Source organism: Cydia pomonella, chromosome 6 (assembly GCF_033807575.1).
Source record: "Cydia pomonella isolate Wapato2018A chromosome 6, ilCydPomo1, whole genome shotgun sequence".
NCBI classification, from domain to species: domain Eukaryota; kingdom Metazoa; phylum Arthropoda; class Insecta; order Lepidoptera; family Tortricidae; genus Cydia; species Cydia pomonella.
This window is the reverse complement of record NC_084708.1, coordinates 19433731-19448705: the sequence shown is the minus strand read 5'-3', so window position 1 is coordinate 19448705 and position 14975 is coordinate 19433731. Positions and strand designations below refer to the sequence as shown.

Genomic DNA, 14975 nt, shown 5'->3' with positions numbered 1-14975 from the left:
ACACGAGAGACACCATAGTAATAAAAGAATAATTTTAGATATTCGGGGAAATGAGGGTCGTTAAGAACAGAAAAGAGGGTGCAGAGCACGCGAATGTTTCGCCGAATACGCCATGTTTAGGGCGGAATGAAGAGACATGATCATATTTCCGGAGACAGAAAACAAAATGAATACAATTATTCATTAAACGATCTAATTTGTCCAAGAGCTCCTCATTTAAGTCTGGATAACACACATCACCATAGTCGATTATTGGTAGGATTAAAGTCTATACTAGTAATATTTTGGTTTTAATAGGTAAAAAGTGTTCAAGTCTATTGAGAGCATGAAGAGAACCAGTAACTTTGCGGCTTATTTCATCTACCTGTGTCCTCCAGCTAAGGGTATTATCTAGGTAGACACCCAAGTACTTTGGCTGTAGGGAATAGGCGTGCCATTAAATTATACAGGAGGTATAAATTCTACTTTAAGAAGCTGTCGGGCGTTATTATACAATGTTGGAACTTATCAATGGTGACAGTAAGGTCAGCAATGTTACACCGGTCATAGAGTTGCAGGTAATCGGCGTAGAGATGGTACGAGGAGCGAAGGTCCGGAGTTATAAAATTGACACAGATAAAAAAACAGTAGGAGTGAAAGTATACCTCCTTGTGGTACACCAGTGGCTAAGTCATTCACATTCGGATAAATTGCGGTCGACACGTACTGCTTGCTAACGTCCACAAAGATACGCGAGAACCAATTTAAGGTACAAGACAACGCGTTGAGGTGGTCAAGCAGGGCAAGGAGAATTTCATGGTCGACAGTGTTAAAAGCGTTTGGGAAGTTAACGAGGATACTACTGTGTATTTGGTTCTCCATGCCCCGCCTGATGTCCTCGGTCACTTTGAGCAGTGCTATGTCCCGGTCTATTCAATGTAGGCTACATTATGTACCGCACCAAAAAAACTTTGACATCTGCACTTGAAATGAAACGCACGCACCTCAAATGTTTCCAGCGAGTATCAGTGCATTAGCGGGCCCGGAGTAATCCGGGGATGAAAGGCGCAAGCATTAGTCTAATGACTGGCCGAACTAGATGCCATTCACTTTGAGTGTGGCCGGCGAATCAACACGCCCTGTAGTTAGTATAGTTTATGTACGCGGGATAGATGTACATGTCGACTTTGTAGTAAGTACCTAAGAGTCAGCTGCTGCGGACGGACGATATTCGTAATCGTTATTAAAAAGAGCTCGTCTTTGGATAAAAACTACCTCCTCCATATTTTAACGATAATAATTCTTAGTCTAATATTAAAACTGAAGTAGGTAGTAAGCGGATTAGCAAATTTGACACCAGTTTATGTGTTCTGACATACACTGTTTTATCTACACTCATATATTAAGCTCTCTATGACGTATTTAGGAATAATATGTATGACCGCAATTGCGGCATTGATTGCAATTGACATTTCAGATGTTTGAAATTTGAATGTCATTATAAATTCGAATTTGATAAGAAATCAGTTGTAACAAAACAGTTTATTTTTATAATGGCCGTGATTAGCGCTTTTTGAACGCATCATGGAGGGTTTTTATGAAATTGGTATATATAAAAATAAAGATTTTTTATTGTAATATGCGTATAAAAATGACTGTTCAAAAAATTCTACAGAATGAATCTAGAAATGAAAAAGCTTGCTAATACATATTTATAATATAATAACGTTGATTTAGTCATGCGGCTCACGTGAGCTACAACGGAGTTTGATTTGATTGCTACAATATATAAGGTATGCAATACAAAAAACATAATGACAAAAATATTATAAGAAATTAAATTATTTGAAGAAATTTTTAGCATTTAAAACGTCAAACAAAAAGTCTTACCCCGACTATATTGAAATATTCTAAGCTTGGCCGAAACTTGTTACGTATTTTAAAAAGACAAAATTAGATTATAAAGCTCTTTTGAATTCGCAAAAAACGTATTACTGTACTGTCCCGCTTAGAAGAGTAACCTTGTTCGGCCCGGCAAACGCATTTAACCCGCTCGCTTTGACAACCCTAAATTATGTAAATCGCAGCAAACCCTCGGGATTATTAGCGTGACAGCCCTGCCCTAATATTTAAACTAAAAAGCATTTTACTGAGTGGCGTCATCACATTAGCTATGTTATGAATGAAAATTGTATATAAAATTATTACGTACATGTCAATGCAAGTTTACTGGACTCATTACTAGGATCTTTTTAAGTCGTTAATGAATAAAACAATAGCATGGACACATTTATGTATATAATTTATTCCAGCAGCTCTCTGTGTCTAAAGTGTAGTTCAATAGAAATTGCAAATAATATAAACAAACCAATTTACCACCATTTCTTCGTATTCTCTTACCTTTTGTGGGCCAGAAAATCATGTATCAACAGTTTGTAGACTTAAATCTTTTATTTATATCAATTACTAGTTAAAATATATGTTAAATTGAATATTTAAACGAAAACAACCATCGTAAAATTTTTAGGTTATACGTTAAACGCTGACAAAATTATTAATTTATATTTGTTTACATTATTTGTCATTCCTATAGAACTCCATTTTATGCATGTTCCATGAGTAACACTAATTTTTGCGAGTTTCTAAAATTAATAAGTTTAATAATGCATACCCTTCAAATAGGTTCAGGTATGCGCCGTGACTTTCATCCCATTTTCAATACATTCTCTGAAAAGGACCATTTCTTTGTTCCTCATATCAAAAATATACTTTACAGTACATAATATGGGGCTACTTTATAGCACTAGTGCGAGAAGTAGCATATTACGTTACTGTGTCGAACATTTAAAGGGCCATATGTACTGTAAAACGTTGTACGATACATGTGCGAATAGGTAATTCGCAACTCGTGTCGATTTAAAACACTCCCTTCGGTCGTGTTTTAATTTATCGCCACTCGTTTCGAATTTCCTATTTTTCGCACTTGTATCGTAATGTACTATATACTTAAGTACTATTTCTTTATAAGCATTAGACCACAAAAACACCATGCGAACATAAAACTGATAAAAAAAACACAATTTTTGTTGTGAACAAATTTCTTCATAGTCATTCGTATGGAAATTTCGCATGTCAGTCGGCACAGGGTGCTGTTACAGGAATTACTTAAATATCTCTTATGGTGTTTAGAGGTAGATTTGTTCACCAGATACATCTGCCAGATAGATAGGTGTAACGGAAGAATTTGAGTAATATCTCCTTAGTTATCTGGAGATACATTTAGGCGTCACGTTCTCGCGTGGTGCCCTTACTCTTACAAGTAAATTGGCACAAGATTTTGTACGTAGATAAATGCGGAGTGACCCACGTCTGATAGCATCTGCTAAATTTTGATAACTTCATGCCATTAGACATTTTGGTTTTTGATCTCGATCCTTAATAAGTTAATATAGGATGCAAAATAGACACAATCATTGTCGATTTGCGGAAAATGCCCAGCAATACTAGCTAAAGTACGAATTTTGCAAAAAGCCCAGAGATCCTTAAATAAGTTTTGGTTACCAATTGATTTGAAAAGAATGAGCAAAAAGTCATGGCGGGCGTCAGACGAAAGGCGACGAGCGACCGAAAATATATTTTTAATTATTTTTAATCTTTAAATATTGTGCGATTGCTATTAGACGGAAGGAGGTACTACTGGTTAATTTATTGGTATTCTTCTTTCAGAATTTTTTCACAGCACTTAAACCTGCGTCTAGTTTAAGAATAGTATGGAACCTTCTTCAACCTTTTTGATTATCTTTTTTATTTATGACTCTAATAAGCTTCTGACTTTAAAAAAATGTCATCATTATCAAATATTTCGAACAAATTGTCAAAGACACTGCCAAAGATTAACACAGTGTGTTTCTTTTTGTTGTCGATTATTGCAAATAACTTTTGTTCGTAAAAATATTTTTTTTATCTTTTGTTCTAATTAAAAAAAATATTAACGTCAGAGCTTTCCTGAGAAGTAACCCGACGTGGGATTTCAGGGTTTGTCCAATGGCTAAGGTCACCCTCTATATATAACTCCGTATACGATAAATAAGTCCTTAGAAAAGTGCCGCCAAAAATCAAGATAAAAATATGCTCGAATAGATGGTGATATACCTTTGGTCTATATTCGAGTAGATAGCGACACCATTTGATATGATAATACATATCAGTGAAAGGACGTGGGTTAAATAGCCTATGATAGCTTTTCTCATTCTAAAAGTTTTAGTCCTATGTCGAAAGATGGCAGTAAATTTAGTTGACTACAAAATTCACTTTGACAATACGCCTCTATACTCAATTCTCTTTGCTACAAGTAAATCCCACAGTACACATCGTTACACACTCTGAGAAACGGCCATTCCTCAACACACACTGACACGATAGCACACAAGCCGATAATTCCCTGAATATGCATGAAGGGAAACAAAACAAGATTTTACGGAACCGGTACCTGTCTAGCTTGAAATATACGGAACCGTATTTCATATAAAGTATGCTATCCCCGCGATAATAATGCAGATACTGGGATTTTTGCCACGATGTTTTAATTTATAATCGACGAGAGTAAATAAATAGTTAAAAAAATCGATCCACCTAGCCCCAAACTAAGCAAAGCTTGTCCCTAGGCGACGATATACATACTTACATAGATAAATACATACTATATGTACATGGAAAACACCCATAACTCTCCTGTTTGTTCTTACAAATATCTGTGTTCATCACACAAATAAATGCCCTCAGATTCGAACCCGGGACCATCGGCTTCATAGGCAGGCGGTCATCAATGTATTAATTAAATACAACAAGTCATATAACAAGTGGAGTAACTAAAAAAACCCAGTTGTTTTATTTATTGTTTGTATTTGTGTAAAAATATGTTATACAAAAAAACATACATTAAATGTATTTTAAATACTACGCGAATGCTCAATTGTACATGTCTATATAATGTGAAATCCTCAGTCCCACTTAAAATTTTACTGTCTACAATATGAAAATATGTAATATAATAATTATAAACTGAAATAGGAAATAGCACTACGGAGTTATAATTAAACGGGCACTAAAATAACAGCCAGCCGTAACGTCCCACCTAGTATAATTCAGATAGCGCGCGTGACGGGGCCGTCATAACTCGCCACGACGATTGTGTGCAGCGAACTGTTGTCCTGCACTAAAGTCCAAAATAGCCGAATATATATTATGCGACGAATTTGTAAAGCCGAATTTATAGGCTCTCGTTTTTAGATCGAATCAGGAATAGTAGTGGGGTTTTTAGGTGCACTCAATGTATGGGAACCAATATTTTTCTCATTAAAGCATGAGACTTGGCACACTTGTTACTAAGGTGGACCAGAGTCGAAAACGCCCGGGAGGCAGAGGGAGACACCCCTCTAGGGGGGAGGGGGAGGGGGTGAAGTTTTCCTACGCCGCGCGCACTGTTGGTCGTTATAACTACTAAACTATAGCTACTAGGGCAAGTGTGGTATCATTTTCGGATAAATAAAAGATGGTCAATCATTTTCTAAAACAAAAAAAACACCTTTACATAGAAAAAAGTTGAAATACGGCCCAAAATCTAAAATCTTTTGAGTAAAAAAAATCTTTCAAGGTCAATAAATTTTTAATGATTACCGATATCGGATTAAAAAAAATATATTTAAAAAGGCGCATTAATACAGATTCCAAAAATATAAGTAACATTGCAAATATTTAAGAAAAAAATTGTTTAAAAAAATATAGAACACCGCGCGGCAGAGTCGTAAAAAATTCTTAGCCAATTATGAACATCAAAAACGAGTTTTATAGGTTGCTAGTGTCCTGTAAGCTGTAACTAATAAGCATGGAGTTTTCATTAGATATAGTATATCATCATATCAGCTCATATATGTCCCCACCGAGGGGCTCGAGCCTACCCTGCATTAGGGTGATCGGGCCTTAGTCGATCACGCGAGCCCAGTGCGGGTTGGTCGACTTCACACACAAGCTTCGAGTTTCCTCGCAGCCGTGTGCAGGTTTCCTCACGATGTTTTCCTTCACCGTAAGAGCGTCGAATAAACGTACATATGAAATCGAGATTCGAAAACACATTGGTATGCGGCCAGGATTCGAACCACGACCTCCCATGCACAGGAGGTAGCGGTCTTAAGCATTACGCCACCGACGCTCTCTATATATAGTATATAGCTCAATTTTAATAATTATTTGATAGAAGACATTTTTTATCGTGTGTATAAGCATATTTAAACTTATGGCTCAGCTGGGCACGATTTCAAGTGACCCAAAATCTATAAAGAAATTAAACAAACAGTATAGAATTTTACTTAAAAATGTTTATTATTTACAGGGGTCGTACAAAAAGTGCGGATGACGTCAAACCACTTATAGGATGATTTCAAATAGTATTATTTCAAATAGTATTTTTGATTTTCATAAACAATTATCACTTATCATTTATAGTGAGTATACCTCTTTATTAAACGATATCGCCACTTGAAATGAGTAAGGTACGTTTTTGACTGACACATTGTCAATCAGATGAACAATAAATTGACTTCGTTATTGTTTAGCTATTGTATCTTCACGATTATATTTAGCTAAAATTTATATTTACTAATGTACAATAAGAAAAAGCTCTAAAATGTCATCTTTACTCGAATATTGTGGCAATCCCACAGACTTGTTCTAACTAATTTCAAATAATTATACCTTATGGTAACAAGTTTCGTGAAATTTATTTTATTCACTACATCACCCTACCACCTGTATTATTAATTCCATGGATTTATTTACGATTATTTTGTTACTTCATTAATACTACTTTGTTACTACATGTCACACGGAAGTTTAAATACAAACTCAAACATCATCCTGTGTGCAAGATTACGTCATTTTTACGTCATCCGCACTTTTTGTCCGACCCCTGATTATTTACATTGTCCCCCACAATCGCAAAGCTCCGTGCACTTAAGTTGCCGCTGAAAGCACCGGCACCTCGAGCCGCCGCACCTCTTTTTGCATCTGCACCGGATCATTTCCAGGCATGCATCTGCAGCTACGGGCAAGTCTGTCCATGTAGGTTGCCAGCTTTCACTGACTTTTCTCCATCCCCAGTTAGATGGACAGGGAAGATTTTGATTCGGTGACATCTGACCCCATACATGGACTGCTTGGAACACTGCCCGCAGGAAATGCTGGTATAGAGCAGCTTTCGTCGGAGGTATATTCTCCAATTGGCGGTCTTTTTTCGAGAATAGGTGCTTTCGGGCTTCGTTTACGGTTGTAAATGAAGTGGCTCTAAAACAAAACAATAAAATTAGTTACTAGACTATTTTATTGTATTGCTAGTTTTAAAAAGTGCTTATTACCTGTCATATAAAATGACGACAAACTTTTCGATTACTGTAAACGCCTCGCTAGTACTCCCCTCATATGCTGCCAGAAACCCTTCTGTGGCATTGGGAAATGCGTTCCATGCATCTATTGCACTTTTTTTTCCTTTCCCGTTAAAATCCCGATGAAAGCTGCTCTATTAGTTAGAACAAGTCTGTGGGATTGCCACAATATTCGAGTAAAGATGACATTTTAGAGCTTTTTCTTATTGTACATTAGTAAATATAAATTTTAGCTAAATATAATCGTGAAGATACAATAGCTAAACAATAACGAAGTCAATTTATTGTTCATCTGATTGACAATGTGTCAGTCAAAAACGTACCTTACTCATTTCAAGTGGCGATATCGTTTAATAAAGAGGTATACTCACTATAAATGATAAGTGATAATTGTTTATGAAAATCAAAAATACTATTTGAAATAATACTATTTGAAATCATCCTATAAGTGGTTTGACGTCATCCGCACTTTTTGTACGACCCCTGTAAATAATAAACATTTTTAAGTAAAATTCTATACTGTTTGTTTAATTTCTTTATAGATTTTGGGTCACTTGAAATCGTGCCCAGCTGAGCCATAAGTTTAAATATGCTTATACACACGATAAAAAATGTCTTCTATCAAATAATTATTAAAATTGAGCTATATACTATATATAGAGAGCGTCGGTGGCGTAATGCTTAAGACCGCTACCTCCTGTGCATGGGAGGTCGTGGTTCGAATCCTGGCCGCATACCAATGTGTTTTCGAATCTCGATTTCATATGTACGTTTATTCGACGCTCTTACGGTGAAGGAAAACATCGTGAGGAAACCTGCACACGGCTGCGAGGAAACTCGAAGCTTGTGTGTGAAGTCGACCAACCCGCACTGGGCTCGCGTGATCGACTAAGGCCCGATCACCCTAATGCAGGGTAGGCTCGAGCCCCTCGGTGGGGACATATATGAGCTGATATGATGATATACTATATCTAATGAAAACTCCATGCTTATTAGTTACAGCTTACAGGACACTAGCAACCTATAAAACTCGTTTTTGATGTTCATAATTGGCTAAGAATTTTTTACGACTCTGCCGCGCGGTGTTCTATATTTTTTTAAACAATTTTTTTCTTAAATATTTGCAATGTTACTTATATTTTTGGAATCTGTATTAATGCGCCTTTTTAAATATATTTTTTTAAATCCGATATCGGTAATCATTAAAAATTTATTGACCTTGAAAGATTTTTTTTACTCAAAAGATTTTAGATTTTGGGCCGTATTTCAATTTTTTTCTATGTAAAGGTGTTTTTTTTGTTTTAGAAAATGATTGACCATCTTTTATTTATCCGAAAATGATACCACACTTGCCCTAGTAGCTATAGTTTAGTAGTTATAACGACCAACAGTGCGCGCGGCGTAGGAAAACTTCACCCCCTCCCCCTCCCCCCTAGAGGGGTGTCTCCCTCTGCCTCCCGGGCGTTTTCGACTCTGGTCCACCTTAGTAACAAGTGTGCCAAGTCTCATGCTTTAATGAGAAAAATATTGGTATTGTCCTATAACGACCCCACTATAGAAAGCGTTATCTAAGCTACTTCTGAATATAGTGCCAACAGCTTGAGGTCCGCAGATGTTACCGCGAAATTCATTTTTTTTCTAATGTATGTTTAGTTGAATGTATGACTGTTTCCTTTGTCTATTGAAAGTTACTGTGCTGCAACGACTAAAAAACGTTCACCATTGGTTACAATGTGTTTTACTGCCGCAGCGTTACATAGATGTTTTAAACGCTATATAAATGTTTGTTATATCCTTTTTAATAGCAAGTGCATGCAATATTGCAGGAGTTATCAAGGAAACTGAAGTAGAACTTATGCAAAAATGAAGAACTATAAAATAACAATATACTTATATATGTACTTCAACTACTCTCAACCTTAATAAAGTCAACTTTAGACGCTAAGATAAAGTGCATCTAAATACCTATACCACGGTGTAACATGAGGAAACCGAAAGCTTTTAACAGTGTATTCCTGATCACATTTATACACTAAAATGTCATATAAACTTTTCTGGATTTCGCCTCTGAGAGTTAATACGAATAAAAATAAAAACATCTTATTGTAATTTAATGCAAAGCGCCTTTAATTTTGATGGCGATGATGCCATTATGACGCGTAGTCTAAACATACTTCAAAAAATGACAAGTAACTTTTGCAAAAACTAGGTTTTACAAAAAAAATCGTAATAGTTAATTTTTAGCGCCAGTTTTACCATAACATCCAAAAAAAATTAAACTTTACTATTAACTCTCAAGTAGGTAAGTCAAATAATTTATGTATCCAACTATACGTCAATAAAATTAAGTCGGCCTCTTAAGCACATCCCTATTTCATATATAGAGCGATGCGTTTATATAGAAAAGGGTTTCAGTGTATTTGCCTGGCAAACTGTAGTGTTATTACATTATGTTTTAATTTTGGATGCGCAGCTCGCAAAATGGCGGTCAGGCTCACGGCAGGAACGGAGACGGGTTTAAAGCAGCACTGTAATGACATTATACAAGTACTTTAGCATTGTGGGATATGAAAGCTTGATATGCATTAGGTTGTTTATACGTAACTAGTAACTACTATGTTGCTGTATCCATACTTCTGTTGTTTTATATCTGGAGTAATTGTTAGAATTTCTTCGTAAACTGAAATAATCTTGTTTAATATGTGACCGCATAAACGCGCGTGGAACAAGTTTAAACGTTTGAATAATATAAACTGCTTTTGTTCCTGTGCGTGATGCGGTCACATTATTTTCGACTTTCCTACTAAACGGTCTAAATTGTATCGGTACTTAATCTTCAGACAAATATATATCTTCATATTCCATCAATTATAGTTTCCTTTTATGTCTAGATCCTTCACATACATATTCCTTAAAAATCTACATTTTACTTTAAACTGTCTCTACTAAAGTGGCGAGACGTCAAGCGTAGTCACAAAGCTTAGAAATAAATGTAAGTGTAAAACAGTCATTAAGTAAAACGAAGGTACTAACTACTAAATAATACTTTAATACTGTTTCAACCACCTGTATGACAGAGTTATTTTTTTACTTAATAAAAAAACTTTATTCGTACACGGTGTTTTTTTTTTTAACCCCGTTAATTTCGGGGTATGGCTAAGTAGGTACCTACATTAAAAAAAAATTATTTAAAAAAAAGTTATATGTAGCGTTTTTGTAACACGGACGTTATATTTAAATCCACCAAACATTGCTTAGTGTTTAGTAAAACGAGTTTGTATATTCCTTATGTCTGTATTCTAAACAATAATTATTGCTACTAAACGCAAAGTACTATCTCGGACGATCGAAGTTCGAAATGACAATGGTATGTCATAGTTTTCAATTGTTTGGTGTTAAATATAATGCCTCTGTCACAACACACTGTACATAACAGCATAAAATTACTTATATGTAATATATATATATATAATATAATTTAAAAATACATGTATATATATGTATGTATTTTAAATTAACTATGCCGTTTAGTTTCCTTAAATGTACTTAGCCATACCCCGAATTTAACCGAATTGAATAAAAACAACGTGTATACAAAGTGAAGCTAAATAAAAGTGTGCAATAAAAATTAAAAATTGCATGATTTTACGTTTCAAAATTATAATCTACGTAGAAAAAATACAGTTACAACACACAAGACAAACCAAAAACAAAAAACACTTGTCCAAAATTCAAGAATTTTTTTTTGCTTTCTAAAGTACGTGTAAAAATATTTTGCTTTCTACGTATAAAACAGCTTTGTAAAGTTCCAACAAAGGCGCACCGCACCTATCCTAATCTCTTTACCATAACGTTTGTGTTATCTCTACCAACAGTCGAAGATTCCTTTTTTATCCAAATTGCTTCGTCGGTGCGAAGTCCGCGGGGAGCATTACAAAACGTGCAGGTTCGTGAGTTACGAAACCTCCAACTGAAGCAAACTCTAAGGCTGTTTCGGAGTTCCTTGTATAGGTATTTTAGGCACTAAATACTTTAATATATCTTTATTTTTCTTTTTTCGAGTATCTACCTTTTGACGCGGGCTTTTTTTCTATGGGGCAGGTCGTCCAAGTCGGCCAAGCCAACCCTCCTCATAAAAAATTTTTCGTCCACTTTTTCCTAATCTGAACACGATTCCCAATATGCTCTTAAACAGATCCTTACTCTTTTTGTTATATCCTGTGTTACCTGTTACCTGTACATGTAGTCTTAACTTCAATGCCTATGTACACGTTTTGAATGAGCATTTTCTGAATCGAAGTTCGAAACCTAGTTAACTTCAACCAAATTGAGTGGCATACATTGATAATCGTATTGAATTTGTATCATATTTGTTTGTAGAATTTTCGTCCAAGTACTTGCAGGTTCTAATAAGAAACATTAGCTTGATTACCTCTTCTTTCGTGACAATCCTGTGACAGAATTAAGTACAATCAGCACCACAAAATATTAATAATTGAATATGTTTCTATCAAGCGCTCGTGGCCTAGCGGTAAGAGCGTGCGACTTGCAATCCGGAGGTCGCGGGTTCAAACCCGGCTCGTACCAATGAGTTTTTCGGAACTTATGTACGAAATATTATTTGATATTTACCAGTTGCTTTTCGGTGAAGGAAAACATCGTGAGGAAACCGGACTAATCCCAACAAGGCCTAGTTTACCCTCTGGGTTGGGAGGTCAGATGGCAGTCGCTTTCGTAAAAACTAGTGCCTACGCCAAATCTTGGGATTAGTTGTCAAGCGGACCCCAGGCTCCCTTGAGCCGTGGCAAAATGCCGAGACAACGCGAGGAAGAAAAAAAAATTGAATATGTTTCTATCACGGTGAGGGACAGATCTTGCGAATATGGCGACAGTGAGCGCGTATGTTTGCCTCCCAACTAGCAAAAACACGCTTACAACAGTCTCAAGACTACAATTTTTTCGCTCTTATATTGATTTTATATCATCGTATAAGCCCGGATTTGGGCACAAATTATAAGCGTATTTATTTTAATATCGTTCTAATATCAGTCTAATTTAATGCTGTTTGCGTTTACAGTAATCTTCCCAAAACTAATTTAAGCTACCTCAGGCTAATATCGCTTTTACATAAGTATCTTGTAAGCCTAAATAAACTTATTTTGATTTTTTGGAAGATCACACAGAGTTGAAACATTCTATTTATAAAGTATAAGTGTACGAATAAAATTAACTGCAGCGTGACAAAAAAAAAAGTGTAAATATTTATCAAACTGTTTATGAATTATGTTTAAATATAATAACGTGCTCGTTATCATTGTGTGTGTTCATGTTTTACGGTAAGTATTCACATGGGAAAATATTATTTACTGTAAAGTAAACCCTGTTTTACGCTTCAAACTTCATGCGCCTGATCAAATATGGGTATTTGTATCCTCTTATAATTATTTTATTTATTTATTTGTATTGATAGGGAGCCATTGCTGTAGGTGGTTTTTTCACGCACAACGGTGGTTTTTAGCGCACTATTAGAGTATTTTAAGATTATTTACACTAACTTTGGCATTCTGAATACAAATGATATGGCCATGTTGAATTAATTAGGGTTTCTTGCTTTACTTAGTAAAACCCTTAATATATTTGTTTATCCTTACTTGATTACTAGACACATACTAATAAACTAAATGTCTTTTTATTTAAGTGACAAGATTGGTGATGCGAAATGGTTAAATTTATGGATTCCCAAAATCGATTTAAGATCAAATCATCTTATATTGATCTTGTCTTGTGTGATTTAGTATCCTGATCCTATATCACTCCAATATCTTACTAAAGTGCCGCTGTTGATCTTATTATAGCTTTAAATAAGATCAAAAAAGTACGTACTTACAGTGTCCTTATGCTATGCTGATATTAGCCTTACATTCTTACAATAGCATTTAGAAAGTCTAATATAAAATCAAATGAACTTAGAGAATGGGGATATAAGACCAGGTACTCTCAAGATCAATGAGACTTCGTAAATGTTATTGTAGGAGCAAGAGGCTTATAATAGTATTATGCTATGCTGATATTAGTCTTGCATTCTTACAATGGCATTTAGAAAGTCTAATATAAAATCAAATGAACTTAGAGAATGGGGATATAAGACCAGGCACTCTCAAGATCAATGAGACTTTGTAAATGTTATTGTAGGAGCAAGAGGCTTATAATAGCATTATGAAATGCTCTTATAAACATATATAAGACGAGGTAATAAGACTGACCTTACTAAAGTCTGTTCTAGCTTGTCTAAGACTCATATAAGAGCGATTGTTATTCCAAAACAATAATAAGAGCGCTATAAGCTCACCACTCTTATAAAGTGCGCAATCTGAGACTTTTTTGCTTGTTGGGCTGTCATTCGCTTAGACTCATGAAAGGCTCAAAGCACGAAATCTGTTGCTATAAGGACGTTTAGAAAGAAGTGTGTCAGATAAGTCAGATACTATGCGACGACAACAACGTATATGATTCTAATTGAGAAATGACAACTTTACAGGAGAGCAAAACAGAAGTAGAATCCTTATATTTTTTTCCGTTTTATAGATAATAACGTGAAATTTGGCACACTTGGTTATTATTTTATTATATTGCTTGTTTCATTTTCATATAACTCAATTTAATGGTAGTTTTCGAGAAAATGCAGATAGTCCACTGGATTAAGTTATAACTCTTTGCTCACAGTTGTGTATACTGTTCTATCTACCACTTAGAATCTTATAGTTGGTTACAATTTTCTTTAAAAACTACGTAAGCAGGTCTATCAGGGACTTAGAACATTATACTTGGTTATAATTTGCTATAAAATCTACGTATGTAGGTCTATCTGGGACTTAGAATATTATACTTCGTAAAGAAAGTGCCCGACTCACTATAAAATGTTCTATGTGTGAATTAGGTTATCAAATTTAAGTCATTTATTCTGATTATTTTTTAAATTATATAACATAGTTTTGACGCGCCGTTTTTTTTATTTTATTTTTGGTTACATAATTATTCTGTATAAATCTGCATAATTATAATTTTGACACAGTTTGCAGATAGAATCATATTCGACATTAGTTTTATAGCTTAATAATTATGAAGAAAGTACTAAATAAAAGTAAAAGGATATTAGATGTGTTATTTATTCAATAAAATGTCATAATAAAGTAAATTTGTTACTAAAATCTTTCATATCAGTCTTAATCACGGAATTAGTCAGGAAAAAAGGATCACCTTTTAACATTGTTCATACTTATTTACCTTATGTTTTACTATCACATTGATCAATCTTCTTTTACATCGCATAAGTTATATATCAGTCTTTCTGACAAAATTACGTATTCAAACAAGTTTTTTCGCATGCATAACAATAAAATAAACAATGTCTCATAATATAAATATAAATAAAAACAAACATAATATTCTTCACCTTGGAAAATAAGTGAAATAATAAGAGACATGTTCTCAGCATAAATATAATTATCTTATTTTTATAAAGACAAAAAAAATAGACATAACAATCTAATAGTCAAAAGT

General features: G+C 34.7%; 1 protein-coding gene and 1 long non-coding RNA gene across 2 annotated transcripts in view; both read right to left on the bottom strand.

Annotated features, from left to right (window-relative positions):
- Positions 1 to 14975, bottom strand: part of LOC133519218 (cell adhesion molecule Dscam2) — a 245798-nt gene that overhangs the window by 174612 nt on the left and 56211 nt on the right. The window lies entirely within an intron of this gene.
- On the bottom strand, positions 5618 to 8540 carry LOC133519222 (uncharacterized). Its single transcript, XR_009799601.1, has 2 exons — positions 7389 to 8540; positions 5618 to 7317 (listed from the first exon to the last, which is right to left on the bottom strand). It is a non-coding gene; the product is annotated as an uncharacterized LOC133519222 (long non-coding RNA).